The sequence below is a fragment of the Balearica regulorum genome, chromosome 5 (genome assembly GCF_011004875.1).
Source record: "Balearica regulorum gibbericeps isolate bBalReg1 chromosome 5, bBalReg1.pri, whole genome shotgun sequence".
Classification (NCBI taxonomy): Eukaryota; Metazoa; Chordata; class Aves; order Gruiformes; family Gruidae; genus Balearica; species Balearica regulorum.
Genome location: NC_046188.1, coordinates 11,005,571 through 11,022,056, shown reverse-complemented (window position 1 = coordinate 11,022,056; position 16,486 = coordinate 11,005,571). Strand labels below are relative to the sequence as shown.

The 16,486-nt window shown below is 39.9% G+C and overlaps 1 long non-coding RNA gene across 1 annotated transcript in view; it reads left to right on the top strand.

Moving 5' to 3' along the window:
* Nucleotides 1–407: 407 nt before the first annotated feature.
* LOC142601901 (uncharacterized) overlaps nt 408–16,486 on the top strand; it is a 75,258-nt gene continuing 59,179 nt past the window's right edge. The window contains exons 1-2 of the long non-coding RNA XR_012835474.1: nt 408–494; nt 940–1,020. This is a non-coding gene — a long non-coding RNA (uncharacterized LOC142601901). The remainder of the gene's footprint in view (nt 495–939; nt 1,021–16,486) is intronic.

Here is a 16,486-nt window from a genome sequence, read left to right as displayed (position 1 = left end):
TATTTGGAGAGGAGCAAGCGCTTCTGCGTTCTTGCCCTTTCTTATCATTACCATGACAGCTACAGACACACACAATATGTTGTCCTAGAATTCACGCTGTTCCAAAGTCTCTCATGTCACTTTGAAACCCAAATCCTTCACATGACATCTGGTATATAATAAACACTTCAAAATTGTGGAGAGATGGCAGTGACAGAACCACATTTATTATAATTTTTATACATTTACTGAAGAGGGCAAAGCTTGATATCTAAGTTTTCGTGTGAACCGGTGCTCAGTTTCATGTTCTCAAATCCCTTACCACAGCTGGTAGGACAGAGCTTTTAGCTGGTAGCACTGGGACAGCCCCTTCTCCTTTTTTTGCTGTTTCTAAATGCCTCATCAGAGGAGCAAGACGCAAACACAGAAGAAGGTCCGGCTTCGCATTCCGGCTTAGTGTCACCCACCAGCATTTTTCCTTTTTGGAGAGACTATGCACTGAGTCTGTGTGTTAGGTGAGCTTCCATGAATCCCAGCCGCCGCCTCTTCCCATTGCTGGATCTCAGACTTTGTGCATAGACGCAGCACTCGGTGGGCTGGCTGCAGAACCAGCTTTGCTTTATGCATATATACATATTTATGTGTTTGAGAAGATAAATCTTTTGTAATAACTTTCCTCTGTGTTACTTTATCCTATGGCTTGTTTTCTAGTGTTTCTTTCAATGATATATTTAATGAAAAAAGAATATCTTTATGATAGTCACTGTGAGTGAACGCAGACAGTACGATGGGTTTAATGTAATCCAAAGCTGGACCAGAGTGTGTGATTAGCTGGTAATATAGTCAAAGGATTTTTAAATGATGGTGTATTTATCCAAGATGACAATATTGTTTTGTGGTGCTGGATTGTAATACACATTTTAAAGCTGACAGCCAGTTTCCTCGGGACTGCTTTCACAGGAAGGGTTTCTGGCACGGACCTGTGAGAGACTCAGGCCAGCCGATTCACAGAGAATTTGCAGCAGGTTTCAGCGCTGTGTAGTAAGTTGGTGTTAAAGGCAAAGACCTGGGAAAATACATGTAGGTTTATGTGCACCATCCTGTAAATGCAAAGAAAATAAACATAAAGAAGGCTCAGTTAATGGCCTGCCAAACAGTGCCATCAACATGAGAGAATTTGTGCAAAGAGACAAAAATGTGTAGCACTTTGCTGGCTGGCTGAATGCTAGAAACACACAACTAGCTGGTGTTTTGCAGTGAAATACACACGTGCCAGTGAGATTCCAAAGCAGGTGAGCAGACTTGCATACTTGTTAGTATTACTGGATTTTAATATTTTTTTTTTTAAAAAACAAAGCAGGGTAGACTAGACAGTAGCATCTACCATCATTGTTAAAGAAATCTAACCATTAGGTTACTGTCCTTTGGAAGAGAAGGAGAGGGGCAGGACCTTGCTCCTGAAATTTATTCATTCAGCATAGCTTGGTTCAAGAGGGAGATTTTCTCACTACAGCAAGTGCTTAAATGGGAGATATGCATATTCAAATTCATTCATTGCATGGACATTATTTTAACAATAAGTTTGTCTGTTTTATGTTTAAAACTTTGTTGCCATTCCAGGCATTCTAGCTTTTTTACTTCTCTGCACAAGCCTCCTTGTGTTTATAGCCTGCAGAACCCACCTCAAAAGAGAAAATAATCACAAAAATATATCTGGGAGAATAATTCTGTAGTGAGTTGTCATCTTTTATCAATTCCTTCAAGAAAGCATAGAGAAGAAATGCAAAAGCAGAGAGTCAGAATGGGAACTTCCCCACTCTGTCGGATTCATATTTTGCTGATGGAAGTTTTTTCTTGGATCAGTCAGCTTATGTTTTCCTCAACCAATGCAGTCCTGACTTGTTTTTTTGATAAATGGCAGGGATATTGCTGGAATCATTTTGTTATCACAGTTTCGTGAGGTGATAATTTTTTTTAGTCTTGATGATTAATAGTAGATGATTTATCATATTTATATGGGTGACAGAGGAGAACAGACACCCTAACAGAGTTTTGTCCTTGTTACAGTGGCTACTGTAGAATTATGCAGTGAGAGCTGCCTCCCCCCCCGAAAACTTGAATTCTGAGTAGATGAATCAGACAAAGGATATGATAAAAATATCATTAACCTCATTTTACATTCAGGGAGCTGAGTCAAAGAGGAAAGAAATGATTTCCCTAAGGTCTGTAGCAGAAGTGTGAACTGAAATCAAAGTTCCCGAGCCCTCAACTTCGTTTATTACTTATTTGTATTGCAGCAAATAAGCATGTCTGTCTCTGCTTGATGAACCATATGCTTGCACAGTAAAAAATCTTACCAGGTTCTGTCCAGAGACCCTGTGGTCCAAGTACAGAAAAGTCTCCACCACAAGGGTGTTGCCTTTCTTTTATTTGACTGTCTCGTCGGACCTGCCTTGGGAGATGCTGCCATTGCAGTTTTATAATAAGGAAGGATAATCAGAAGGAAGGCTTTTATTTTGTGTATTAGAGCAAATGACACAATATGGTCTCCTTTAGGTTGAGAAAACCTGCATTCACAAATCAATGGTTTATATACACAAAGGAAGGCATCTGGTTCTCTCTAATGGCAAAAGAAAAGGCATCTCCTGAAAAGACAGTAAGCCAGAGTTTTCTGGGAATTAACTTTTCTTTTGAACACTGCATATTCCATTGAAATAGAGACGAACAGGGAAGATATTTAATATTCAGTGATAGTGTTGCATTGGAGCTACTTGCTTGGGAATCGTCTTTCTGTTTGCAAAAGTTAATGTGCTTCCATACATAGGTATGTAAATTTGAAAAAGTTGTGAGGTGGCTATTCTATAATTCATTGTCTTCCTCAGGCAATTAGACAATTTTCTTGATATTTATATAGCTCTTTTTGTTCATTGTCTTGGCTTTAGAGAAGGTGGACTCCCTAGGATTGGCCATTGGTCAGATAGATCCAATTCAAGGTCAAGAGTATATTACATTAGGAATAGTCCTGGTTGGATAGAAACATGCATTCCTCATTAAGACAGCCATCGTAGAAAATGAAATTATAGTCCTATAAATCTGATTGTGTCTGTGCTTGAGTGAGGTAGTGTCTCACTGTTCAATTTCCCGACGTACAAGCTGCCATACGCTGCAGGAATTCGGGAACTTTTTCTGTGGCAAAGAGAAAGGAAGAGCCTAGGGCGGTAGACGTGACACTGAATGAGAAAACTGTGAATATGTTGAAGGATGACAGAGGAATTTCTTTTGGCGACAAATCTACTTTTCTAGCCCATTTCTTTAAAAGAAATTGAACAGGGAGCGTCTGCCACCTTTTGCTGTCTATCAGCCTGAGTGTAACATTAATTTAGGAGAAGTCATCTCAGGAGCAGGTTTGGCTAGGAAAGGAAATGAAAGACTAGATCCTCTGAAAAATACCTCTTTATCTGGCCATGGTATCTGAGCAGTTAAAGAATTTCAGAGATGTTTCATCATCTCTCCCTTCCCTTTTCTAGAGAGACAACGAGAAGGATAGTTTAGAAAGATAAATACAATTGATGATGTAATGAAAAAAATCAGGAAACAATTATAAAACCTTTTTTATGAAATGTTTTATGAGACTGTATTTGCATCTGGGGAATATTAGAGTAAATATTGTGCAGGGAAATTAGTTTTAATTTCATGCTAACGGAAAAATCAATTCGGTTCTAATTAGGTTATGATTTTTAAAATACATTCAGGCAGTCATTTCAGTGTTTTGATTAGATTGTTCTATCATTTGTTCGGGTTTTGATAAATACTACTTCAGAAGATGCCTTTCAACACAAAAGCCTGTCTGCAGCAGAACAGGTTTGATTTGGGAGAATTACTCTAAAAGCAATAGTGTAAAAATTGTTTAAGTGGGTCATTGGCTGAAAGCAATCTCAAGGTAGTGAGTAGAGCAATAGTGGTTTAGTCTATAGTACCCTATAATGCAAGTGTGGAGAGGATGAGTGAGAATTGTTGTTGCTTCTTTAAATTCTATCCCTTCAATAAGGTTTTGCAACTCCTCTGACAGAAACAAACAAAAAAAATCCCTTTATTAATATTTGCAGGGAAATGATCTCAGGGCATTAATGCTTCCTGCACTTGCATATTAAGTGTTTCTTGACCTTGCAACATATGAGCTGGTAAGGCTTTCCACTTTTTATACAAAATATACCCTGAGACAACCAGAAAGTAAATCACAGCAGCGTATTAAGACTGTGATCTTCAAGCTGCCTTTGAAAATCTCAGCCAACATCATTATGTAAAGCTACCTCAAAGCATAAAATTGACAAATATGTGAATAGAGTGTGTATGTGTTCAGTCTATACTACATAAAATACAGTCTATACAATGTGAAATGTACTTCATAGAACATTATAGCCTGTTCAAACTGCCATTAAAAACAAGGCTGAAAGAAAAAGGGCTGGGTATCATTGTCACTACTACATTCCTGCATAATTCTGTTCTTGTGTTTTTGGTTTTTATTTGAACAAACAGGCATTGTTGTTCTCTGAATGGAACTGTGTTTATTTTGCCAGCTCTGTTCCACAGCTTGGTCTCTGTGGTGATCCATACTGGAAGATGAAATGTTGGTTCTTTCTTTTCACTTCTCTGTATTCTTGGTATACCTACTCCATCTTTTTGTGTGCGTTTTTCTGTCCTTTTGAGTGACAAGTGCCTTTACTGAACAGTATATTATAATCAAAATGTCTGGTGCAAGAGCTAAAACTGCAAATACTGGCATTAAAAATTAATATGGTTGTCAATCAGATGTCCACTTTTGCATGTGGTATTGCTTGAGGTAAAGTATGGCATTACTCTTAAGAGATCTATGATTTAGATTATTTCTTGGGATATGCCCAGACTTTTTTCTACATTACTTGTAAGGAACATTATGTGGAGTTGATAAAAGAAAAATAAAAAGGACAATGTACCTTCATATCATCAATAAGGAATATAAATCCATTTAAAAAAAAATACTATGAAGAAAACCAGAAATGTCAAAGGTGTAAGGTAACGCCATTACCTCAGCAAATTTCTTGGTAAGAAATCTATGCAAACTTTAATGTAAAAATTAGAAATCACACACCAATTAAGATTTGATGTTTAGTAGAAAAATATCAGCAATTTGAAAGAGTTTTATTTGTACAATAAAATATTTTATGAGGCTTTTTGAGGGTTTTTTTTCTAGATATTTGAATTTTTTAAAGCTGTTTTTGGTGTATTTTTCATGTTATGTGATTTATATTATGCCAGTGATGGGAATGGGTGCTTGAATAATATATTCAGGCTGTATCATATGCTCAGAATTTTTAATTGTACTTCCCGCAACTTCTGGATTAATGGGCACAAATTCATCATGGGTTATTAATAAGATTATTAAAATCATGGCAGTTAAATCCTTCTGAGACTTAAGTTTGTGGACTTAGGCAGATCAGAATTTGTAGCCCCATTTCAGATTGCTTGGAGGGCTTCCAAACAGAGTAGTAAGTTAATAATGGTACGCCAAGCCAATGCACTAAAAATGTATGTTGGACAACAGGTTGAGAAAATGGTTTTTGGACATGTTTCTAAAGCTATCTAGGCATCTAATGGGAATTTCAAAAGTCCTGTCTCTGTGGATTTGGTTATGTATTCACGAAAGCATATCATAGAATCATAGAATGGTTTGGGTTGGAAGGGACCTTTAAAGATTGTCTAGTTCCAACCCCCCCTGCCATGGGCAGGGACACCCTCCACCAGGTGTTGTGCAAAGCCCCATCCTGCTTGTCCAAAGCCCCATCCAACCTGGCCTTGAACACTTCCAGGGATGGGGCATCCACAGCTTCTCTGGGCAACCTGTTCCAGTGCCTCACCACCCTCACAGTAAAGAATTTCTTCCTAACATCTAATCTAAATCTCTCCTCCTTCACCTTAAAGCCATTACCCCTTGTCCTATCACTCCATGCCCTTGTAAACAGTTCCTCTCCAGCTTTCCTGAAGGCCCCCTTCAGGTACTGGAAGGCTGCTACAAGGTATCCCAACTCTCTCAGCCTGTTCTCATAGGAGAGGTGCTCCACCCCCTCTGATCATTGTTGTGGTCCTCCTCTGGACTTTCTTCAACAGGTCCATGTCCTTCTTATGTTGGGGACCCCAGAGCTGGATGCAGTACTCCAGGTGGGGATCCCATGAGAGCAGAGGGGCAGAATCATCTCCCTTGACCTGCTTGTCACACACCTTTTGATGCAGCAAGTTGGCTTTCTGGGCTGCAAGCGCACATTGCTGGCTCATGTTGGGCTTCTTGTCCACCAAAACCCCCAAGTCCTCCTCAGGGATGCTCTCAATCCACTCTCCACCCAGCCCGTACTTGTGCTTGGGATTGCCTCAGCTCATGTGCAGAACCTTGCACTTGGCCTTGTTGAACTTTATGCAGTTTGCATGGGCCCACCTCTAAAGCCTGTCAAGGTCCCCCTGGATGGGATGGATGCCTTCCCTCAGGCATGTCAACTGCATCACGCAGCTTGATGTTGTCAGCAAATTTGCTGAGAGTGCACTCGATCCCACTGTCCATGTTGCCAATAAAGATGTTAAACAGCATCGGTCCCAATACTGACCTCCACTTAGACATTGAGCTGTTGACTGCAACTCTGAGTGTGACCATCCAGCCAATTCCTTATCCACCAAGTGGTCCATCCATCAAATCCATGTCTCTCCAATTTAGAGACAAGGATGTCGTGTGGGACGGTGTCAAAGGCTTTGCACAAGTCCAGGTAGATGATGTCAGTCACACTTCCCTTATCCATGGACGCTGTAACTCTGTTGTAGAAGGTCACCAAATTTGTCAGTCATGACTTGCCGTTAGTGAAGCCATAATGGCTGTCACATATCACCTCCTTATTTTCTGTGTACCTCAGCACAGTTTCCAGGAGGGTCTGCTACATGATCTTGCTGGGCACAGAGGTGAGACTGACTGGCCTGCAGTTCCCTGGGTGTTTCTTTTTTCCCTTTTTAAAACTGGAGGTTATGTTTTGCCTTTTCCAGTCAGTGGTAACTTCACTAGACTAGATAAAGATTTAGTGTTGACTTCTCAAATATGATGGATAGTGGCTTAGCAACTTCATCCACCATTTCCCTCAGGACCTGTCGATGCATTTCATCAGATCCCCTGATAGTCTTGAACCTGATCTTCTCCTACGGTGGGTGGTTCTTCATTCTCCCAGTCCCTGCCTTTGTGTTGTGCAACCCGGGCAGTGTGGGTAGAGCACTTGCTGGGGAAGACTGAGGCAAAAAAAGTTGAGTACCTCAGCCTTCTCCATATCCTGGGTAACCAAGTCTCCTGTTCCCTTCTGGAGAGGGTCTACATTTACCCTTGTCTTCCTTGTATCACTAACATGCCTATAGAAGCTTTTCTTGTTGCCCTTGACATCCATGGCCAGATTTAACTCTATCGGGACTTTAGCTTTCCTAACCTGATCCCTGGCTGCTCAGACAGTTTCTCTGTATTCCTCCCAGGCTACCTGCCCTTGCTTCCACCCTCTGTAGGCTTCCTTTTTGTGTTTGAGTTTGTCCAGGAGCTCCTTGTTCAGCCATGCAGGCCTCCTGGTGTTTTTGCCTGACTTCTTCTTTGTTGGGATGCATCGCTCCTGAGCTTGGAGGAGGTGATCCTTGAATACTAATCAGCTTTCTTGGGCCCCTTGGTACTCTACTAGGCAGATCCCTGAAGAGTCCGAAAAGGCCTCTTTATGGCCAAAGAAGCTATAAAAGACAATGTTGTCCAGGAAAATTTTCTGTATTAGGCTCTCTTCTACAGTCACGCGAGAAAAAAATGCTTCTTGGAGACCTTTCCAACAAGAAACTGAGTCACAGTCTGCAAGAGTCTTTCTTGGCTTGAGTTAACATCTTTAAGTATCTGCCTTGAGGTCTAATTTTTCTGGTAACAAAAGGAAGTCTGACTTCAGTGTGAATTAGGAACCACTTTAACTCTTCAACCTCCCAAAAGGTTGCAATGGATATAGTGGAGTACACCTTCCAAAGGGGAAGCCTAAGGTGGAGGCCTGCTTGTGAAACTGCTTTATGATACGTTACCTCCTGTTAAAATGCTACACGTTTCATGATCAGCATTGTAGTCATGCAACAAAATATAGGAGGGTTCAATTTTTTTACTTCCTTGCAGGAAAAGCTATCTTTAGTGCTAACCGTGGCTATGTGGTCCTTGCCTCATCTCAATTGTTAAGAAAAAGATGAACTTAAACATTTTGTTTTCTAGTTCTATTATCAAAGTAAAAATAGCTATAGATTTAGTCTTTTCACCTTTTAAGAAAGAAGTGACAGTTTAGAATATATTCCTCACTAGCTAAGAAACCCGTTAATATTTGTGTGATTGACACATGTTACTGGGGTGATTGGCACAGATGAAATGTCTAACATGCTCAGAATGAGAGAGGATTATGCATGTGCAAGAGTGATTACAGGTGTTTAATGCCATGAGGAGGTTTTTCAACCGAGATTCAAGCTCCACTTGAATAACAATAAATTCAAGCTCAAACCTGTTTGCAGCTTTCAGACTTGTGTCATGCTGGTCCATACTCTTGAGAAGCAATCCTATTTGTCCAAGTTTGACTTAATATTTTTTGCTTCACAAGTCAGTCCAAGACAGCACATTCAGCAGTCAGATGCTCTGCTCTGGCTGATCTGTGCTTGACTCAGGGCTGGTGATAACTGGGCTACGTAGCCCTCAGATCTCAAAATGGCCCTGGTATGAGTTGGGGTTTCCTTCAGGTGGTTATTTTAGAGCCAATATCTAAATTTTGCAGTGATATAAGCAATATTTAATTAATCTCTAGAAGAGTTATCTCAAGTCTTAATGAGAAAACATGGAGCTCTGTGGGCTTGTTTACCCTTCTGCTCACAACCCAACACAGGCTGTTTCAGGTAGCCTAAACTTTTTTAGGACAGAGTGAAGACTGAATTTTACGCTTCGAATGCAGTGTATCCTTCTCTCTACTTGTGCCACTCAGAGGTGAAGCGTTACAAGTCTGTGGGGTCGATATTTGGCTGCCTTGGGACTCTGCTGGTGCAGGGCTTCTTGCTGTCATTCTTGACACTGAAAACCTGCAAAAGTTTGGGACTCAGAGGAAAACTGGTCAAGAAAGACTTATTTTTCTGCTTTGCTACAGTGGGGTTACAACTACTGTTACTGTCTTTAAGGATCAAAATGTTATGGAGGGTGTAAAATTACGAAGGAGTAAGGAAACTTCCTAGATAGGTTTCTGCAGGCCGTTCTGTGCAACTGATTTCCTCAGTATTTTTGGCAAGAAAACAAAGTAGAAGTGCTGTGTGAGTCAAGGCACACCTGTATGCCTGCTTCCCCACAGACTCAGCTGCAGAAGAAAAGCTCCAGCATGCCAGATTGGAAAAGGATGCACCTAGGTGCAGGGCAGCAGACAAGATGGGAGGCAGAGGACCTCCTGAGCTTGCTGAGCTTTTGTTGCTACTTCCAAAATGAGCATAAACACTAGAACATTTTTAGTTCCAGAATATACTCCTTCCCTCCACACACTCAGGATTATTCTGTGTTGTTTACGTGATGCTACCCACTTTAGATAAGATAAAGAATAAACTTTGGTGTCCTAGCTGATATACAGTAACTGAATTCTTGAGCTAAATCTGGCAAATGTTAATGTATCTGTAGCCTACCCCTTCCAAAACTATTCAATGCCACTAAAAAGAAATGGACATATTTCTAGGAAACTTGGCTTTGGACCTGGCCTGAATCAATAGAAGTATAAATTCAGGGATGAAATTTAGCTTTGGTTTCCCATCACTTTAATTTTGTCACTTCTTGATGCAACTCTATGGCAAGTAACAGAGGTGTGAATTGATTTCTGTGGAGTGGCTTGGAGTGTAATCTCATGTAAATGAGTGCATGCTTTGGCTGATAGATTTAAATTACTTGAAGTTTGCACCTTTCCTCAACCAGTGGTCTGCAGAGCTCTGCTTTCAGGGTAAGAAACTATTCAACACAAGAAAAGGCTGATTTAAATGGAGTGACAGTACTCACAGCCAGGAGGATGCTGGAAATAAACAAAATTAGCTGAAGACGTAATATAGGGTTTACTAGAGTTCTTGCTTGTGTCATATTGCCTGCGTAGTAAGACCTTTGCTTAATTGATTTATGTTTTTAAATGTTGTGGTGCCTGCGTTAATCCCATATTGGATCTAGCTACAATGGCAAGGAAGTTTGAGCTGAGAAATGAATGTTAAAAGGGATCTAGTGTTAAAAGTAAATGTTAAAAGTAGATGATATCCATAAAACTCAGAGTGTGGAACAGAAGATTCACAAGCCTTGCAGGAAGTTGCTTTATTATTCTAACCTATAATCCCTGCTGTGGGGAACGCTTCCTTTCAAGCCCACGTATAGGATGTTCCTCTGTGATAAGAGGAAACTTCTACTGTGAACATTTCCAGAGTACATTAAATAGCAGTCTTACATACAATGTGGAGCAAAGATGGCAGTATGCCTCCCAACCTCATTTCTAGTGTGCAGGGTTTCCATCTTTTATTATCTCTCAGTGTCTTCTTGTTCTGTAATCTATTGCACAAATTGATATTAATATGACATTTTGAAAATGGCAGTCAGTATTTTCAGCCTGAACCAAAGATTTAATGGAAAAAAATCAGTGACCTGTTGAATCCTTAGGTCAAGCCAATTGTTACTTTGCTGGAAAGCTATTGAAGGATGTCAGTTTTCTTTGTGACGGTCTCTCTGGATCCTATGGAAGGTGCAATGAGTCTAATGAGTATCAGTGGTGTGTGACCCATGAAATCACATGTGCACATATGTAGAGATCTGTCAAGCGGTGTTGTCTACTGTAGTTAAAAAAACCCAGCAAAGTCTATGTGACTCAGTAAACAAAGTGGGAATTTGAGTCTACTTGAATCTGGTGCTCCCTTCTTAAAGGTCTTCACTCCACCAGCTGCTGGTCTGTATCATGGTTTTTCTTCACTCTTTCATGAATGTAGAAGTGTATGTTGCTTGTGGTACCACCTGAGAGGCTCTAACCACTTCAGGCACAGTTTGGGTGTTAAGTTTCTGCCCTGCATCTCTGGCTCTGTAAAAAAGAAATTGAAGAGCCTTGCATTGTTAATAGGGACTAATTAGGCATTTTTCTCCTTTATGATGGTACGTGTATACTTGCTTGCCATAATGAGCCATTTTATTCATCTGAACTCATGGAGGATGGTGTAAGAGAATCCATGTAGGTGCAGAAGTGCTGTGTGGTGTCAGTGGGAGAGGAGATTTCCCAATATACCGGGAAGGAGAGGACCACGTTGTGACACTTTCAAAATTCTTGGACGCTCCAGTGATAAAAAGTGTTTATTAGAAAATTCAGAGATATTTTTGGGTTCTGGTTGAAGGGGAGGAAATATTTTACACAGCAAAAATATATACACTACATTCACACCAACACAATCGTGCTTTCTTTTAAAAAACTCCTACAAATATAATTCTGCATGGCTAGTGTTTCACAGTAAGATTGGTCTTTAAACAGATTTTACAGGTTGCTTTTATAGCACAGCTCTGACAGCTGCAAGTCCATTTACAAGGTTGTGTTCAGATTTAATTTACAATTTTATTTTTTCATGACATTGTACTTTTTTTTTTTATTCGGTCCATCTCTAGCCATCATAGCTGTTGATGGGAAAGTGAAAAATATTCTTCTAGCGTAAAGAGAAAGCGAAAAATGAGAAATGTGTTACTTCACTGAGAAAATGAAGATGTTTGTGTTTTTTAGCTTTCTGTTGCCTTTTAAAATCTTTTATTAAATACATTGCAAGAGTCCTTTAAGGATCATTTGTCAATTTTAAGAAAGAATTTAAAAACCAAACAGTCATTACTAAATTATCTTTTATGAGAACAGAAGGATCTCAGGATAATAGGCATTTGTTTCAAAACAAAACAGTTATTTGTTCAGGGTATGGAAGTTATTAATTATTTACACCTATTCCTACCTCAGTTCTACCTCTAGTTAAAATTCATGGCCTAGGCACTCATCAAATATTGATTTTTACCAAAGTTGATGCTTTCCCTTTAACATTATTATAATGAGGGATAAAAATCAAATTGCCTTCACTGAAACTCAATCATTCTCACAAGCCATCTGCATTGATCTTTTTTCTAGGTTTTACCATAAATTATTCTATTCAATTAAGTAAACCCCACACATAATGACATTTTGTGAACTAAATAATTTATTGACTATTTTCAGCTAAACTTATCAGGCTCTGATGCACAGTTATTTTCATAACATTAATAGTAATATATATAACCCCCTGCAACTGAATGTGTGTCAGATTCTTTGTTTGGAAAGACGAATCACCTGGGAGGTAGAAATCTTCTCATTTACAAAAGAAACTAATTCTGTCCTTGTCATACATGGGGTGACTCAGTGCCTTCTCATTAGCAAAACGAGGGGGCTTGTATGCAATGCTTTCTGGTGATAAAATAATTGCAAAATAATTTTCAGCTGAAAATAGTGCTATTAGCAACGAGGATTGTAATTAAATTGGTAACAATTGGTCTGTTTTACAGATCTGATGAATATAGTAGCTCCTTGGTGGGATTGAGAGAGTTTTCCTCTCCGCAGTGCGGCGGTTGCACTTCTGTCTGTGTGACACGCATTCTTGTCACCTCGTGACAGTTTCTCTGGAAATCTGCCCATTTCCTAAATGAGTTTTGTTTCTCATTTGAAAAGTCATTCGGCTCCTGTAGACAGAGATTTTCAAGTGGAAAGGACAGTTTGTAGCTCTGAACTCTGCTCCTCCAAGCAAGGAGAAGGATTGCTCTCCCACGTTGTAAGTTCGTGTTTTGTGTGTGGCTGCTTTTGGCAGTAACTAGGTCACAAAGTTTAGACTGATCACAAAACCAGTTTTTTTTTTTTTGAAATGCATGGATTTTAGGAGAACCTTGTCACAGCTGTGAAGGCATAGCTGGGTTACATCTGTTCAACTACAGGATGTTTCTGTTTGGTATATATAGGAGATGCCTGCTGTGTGGTGTACTTGGCAAACAGACTGGATGCAGCTAAATTATCTTTTGAAAACAGAAAAACAGAACACGCTTAGGCACTGTGGAGTATTTATAGATCCACGTCTTCACTGAAGACTCCACTGAATACAGAAGTGCTTTTAACTAACTGGTGCCAACACCGTGGCCTAGGGAAAGTTTGGAATATGTGTTGTAACTTTGATTTTTAGCGTGAGTTGTGCACTATGAGTCCTTGTTTCCTTTTCAAATTGTGGTGATTATTTTGAGAATTAAGGTTCTAACTGGTATGTTCTGCAAAATTGAGAGAAACTCAAAACATGGTAATTCCATATCTCAAAAGCTAGAAAAATCCTAAAAAATAAAAAGCTGTGCAAAATAGCATGGAATTGTAAACTCACCTTAGAAGGCTTAGCTTTGTTTTATTTTGTTTTGTTTTACTTTATTTTATTTGAGGAAGATCAGTGGTTCCAAAACACAAATCAGACTGCGGAGCAGGAGTAAGCACTCGGAAAATTGTGTAGTCTTTAAATATTCTGGAGCCAGCACAGGAAAGCATACTTGTTCTTTCCTTCTTTTAGCGCAATACATTTTATATGATGGAACAAGGAGTCAAGCATTTAATTCCATCTGGGCAGAGAGTTCCTGTTTCTTTCACTGCTTTTCAGCCTCTTAAAAACTAAATGTTTTGGTGTCATCATTTTGACGGGTTACTACTGCTGCTCACACCATGTCTTGCAAAGTCTGAGTAAATAATGGATCTGCAGGTAATAGTAAACTCAAAAGTTCACATGCAAAAGCTTGTATTATTCAATTCCCTGTTAAATCATGTAATTTTGTGGTTCAGTACCCATGCATTAAAACACGTAGCCCAAACACAAAGTATCACTTTGCGTTGCACAGTTCTTGGAGTTACTCTTGGAAGAAAATAAAGCTCACTGTTGCTCTCTCTATATGCACTTATCTGTGCTATTGTCTTCATGTTTGGATACTGCTTGGGAATATAAAGCATTCAAATCTGCTGCCCTGACTACTTGCAAATTCAGGCTTTTCCTGCCGTGTTTTGCTGGTGAGCTGCTGTTCATGAAATCGGACCCTGATTGTTCTACTGTTTTGAGGCTGCTGGATGAGAATCCTGCTTTAAGTCTCCTGTGTTACTTGGTATTGGGCTTGTTGAAAAATAATATCAGACTTTTCACAAAGAAAAACATGAATAACCATTCAGGACAGGTTCTCTCTCCCACCTCCAACACCACGCTTTCATCTGTGGGAGGTAAGAGTCAAGGGTTCTGCTGGCATCCTGCTCTGTCTTTTGTGTAGCATGGTTTGCTCTTTCTAGAGATTTGAACTAAGCAGAATTAGCCTGATCAGGAACTGATACATGATGTGAATGTCCGAGATTATTCAGCTGCTGTCCAATCCTTATTTAGCTGTGAGGTTAAGCAAATGGACAGTTGTGAAGAGGAACATATAGCATTTTGGTCAAGTCCTTGTTACTTTAACTTTTTTAGCTCCCTGATGGTAGTTGGCCATACAGGTAACGCAGGGTTTGTTTCCTTGTGCTTTGGCTTTATTAGCACCAGTGGGATTTGGGGCTTTATAGTTTTCATTGCACTTGCCATTCTTTCCTCTGTATTTAATGGATATTTTGAATAAATCATTGTGAGGCGGAGCAATGCATATTGTAGGGAAAAAAATAAAATCATTGTGCCAGCATATCTGAACAGGCTTCATATCTGTTACGTACCTTGTGAGGCAATTACACATGTAACTTAATGAGGATTTTTCTTCTTTAAACTACAGAAGGCGTATGCACCTGATTCATGTGCCCAAGTGCTATATGAAGAGAAAGCAACCCAAGCACACGAAGTTTTTCTTTATAGATATATTATCCAGAAAGTACACAATATTAGTGCTGCCAGTGTTGCACTGAAATACTCTATCTGGAGCAATGTCCTCTTGTGTAGGGGCAAATTATCAGCAAAGAAACTGATGTCATTGCTGCCCATATTCTAGCTAATATGAAGTGTGTTATAGTTAACGTTGAACAAGATGAATTCATGCTGGACATATTGTGAAATGTTAATTATAAGAAAAAACAATGGTGGATTGGGTCCCACTGCTCCTGATTCATGATAAGGAAATTCCTAGCAGGAAAAGAACAAAAATAACAACTGTGCTTTCCCTTTGTGGCTTTTCTGGGGAATCACTGCAAAGGTAATGTAGGGTTGGTTTTTTCTATATACTGGTACACCTTTACTCATCTTACCTAACTGGCAAGATGAAGGCATCACCAGAGGATGTCTTATTCCCTCTGTCTTAAGCTCTGCCTATACTGTCTCACATGGAAGCATTTCCCAAGCCCTGAGGCACCTCAGCCACATCCTGACCCATGCTAGGGTAGGACCTGGGCAAGGACTAGCCCTTGCCTGGTTCCACATAAGAGATTGCAAATACAGGTACCTGGCAGGAGCCTTTGCATGCTCTGAGCAGACACAGGTCTGAGTGGATAGATGGGTGTAGAATGAGTGTGCAAGAAAAAGCCTTAAAATTATTTCAGGATAAGTTGAATCACTACTGGAATGGACTCTCATCTCTTACAGAGGCAACTGCCTTTCAGATGTCTAAACTGGAGTAGATGAACTCTTCCCTTCCAGGTGAATCTTGTTTTGTAGTGAGCAGTGACTAAAGAGAGAACATGAAGAGGATTGTCATGTGCTGGCTGAGCAGGATAAGTGTAGCTCTGCCCTTTCTATGTCAAGGCATGGGGAGTTGCTGGAGGGAATCTTCCTTTTCACCTAACTAGGTGTAACCTGTTGTGGCCATGGCAAGTCAATTCAAGTGCCTCCGGCACTGTCCTCTTTTCAGACTAACTTTGGGAGTACTTGGAACCAGTCTGGGAAGAGACACTGCCCAGGTGTGAACAGCTGTGATGTGGAAAGGCTTCAGCTGTGCAAAATGTGTCGGTTTGAATTTGCATAGGTGCTGACACACAAAAACATATCTGGCTGGGGCATTTTTACCATCTCACAAATCATGTACTGATATGACTGATATCTGGCAAGCCACATGCTTTGATTTCACCAACCAATGTTTAGACTCAGCTGACTGTTGTTACTGTAAAGACTAGAATTGAGTGGGAAATAAGAAACAGTCTCTGTGAACTTACAGATATTGGAAACCCAGTTGATTATTACAGGAGAACAGCAGCTAATTTTGTAAATAACACGGTGTAGCTGGTTTTGATTTGCTCTGTCTTTAGTCACTCAGTTTGAAGTAGTGTGGATAAAGGCTAAATCCATAGGCTCATTGGCACTAACCCTAGTAAGTTACTGGTGCACATTCCCTGGAGAAGACAAACTCTGATACAACTCACTGTCTTGATTTTCAAGTGGGAAGAGTCTGATGAGAGTCTAGCCATCAGCTGAGAAGCTCTACCTACTA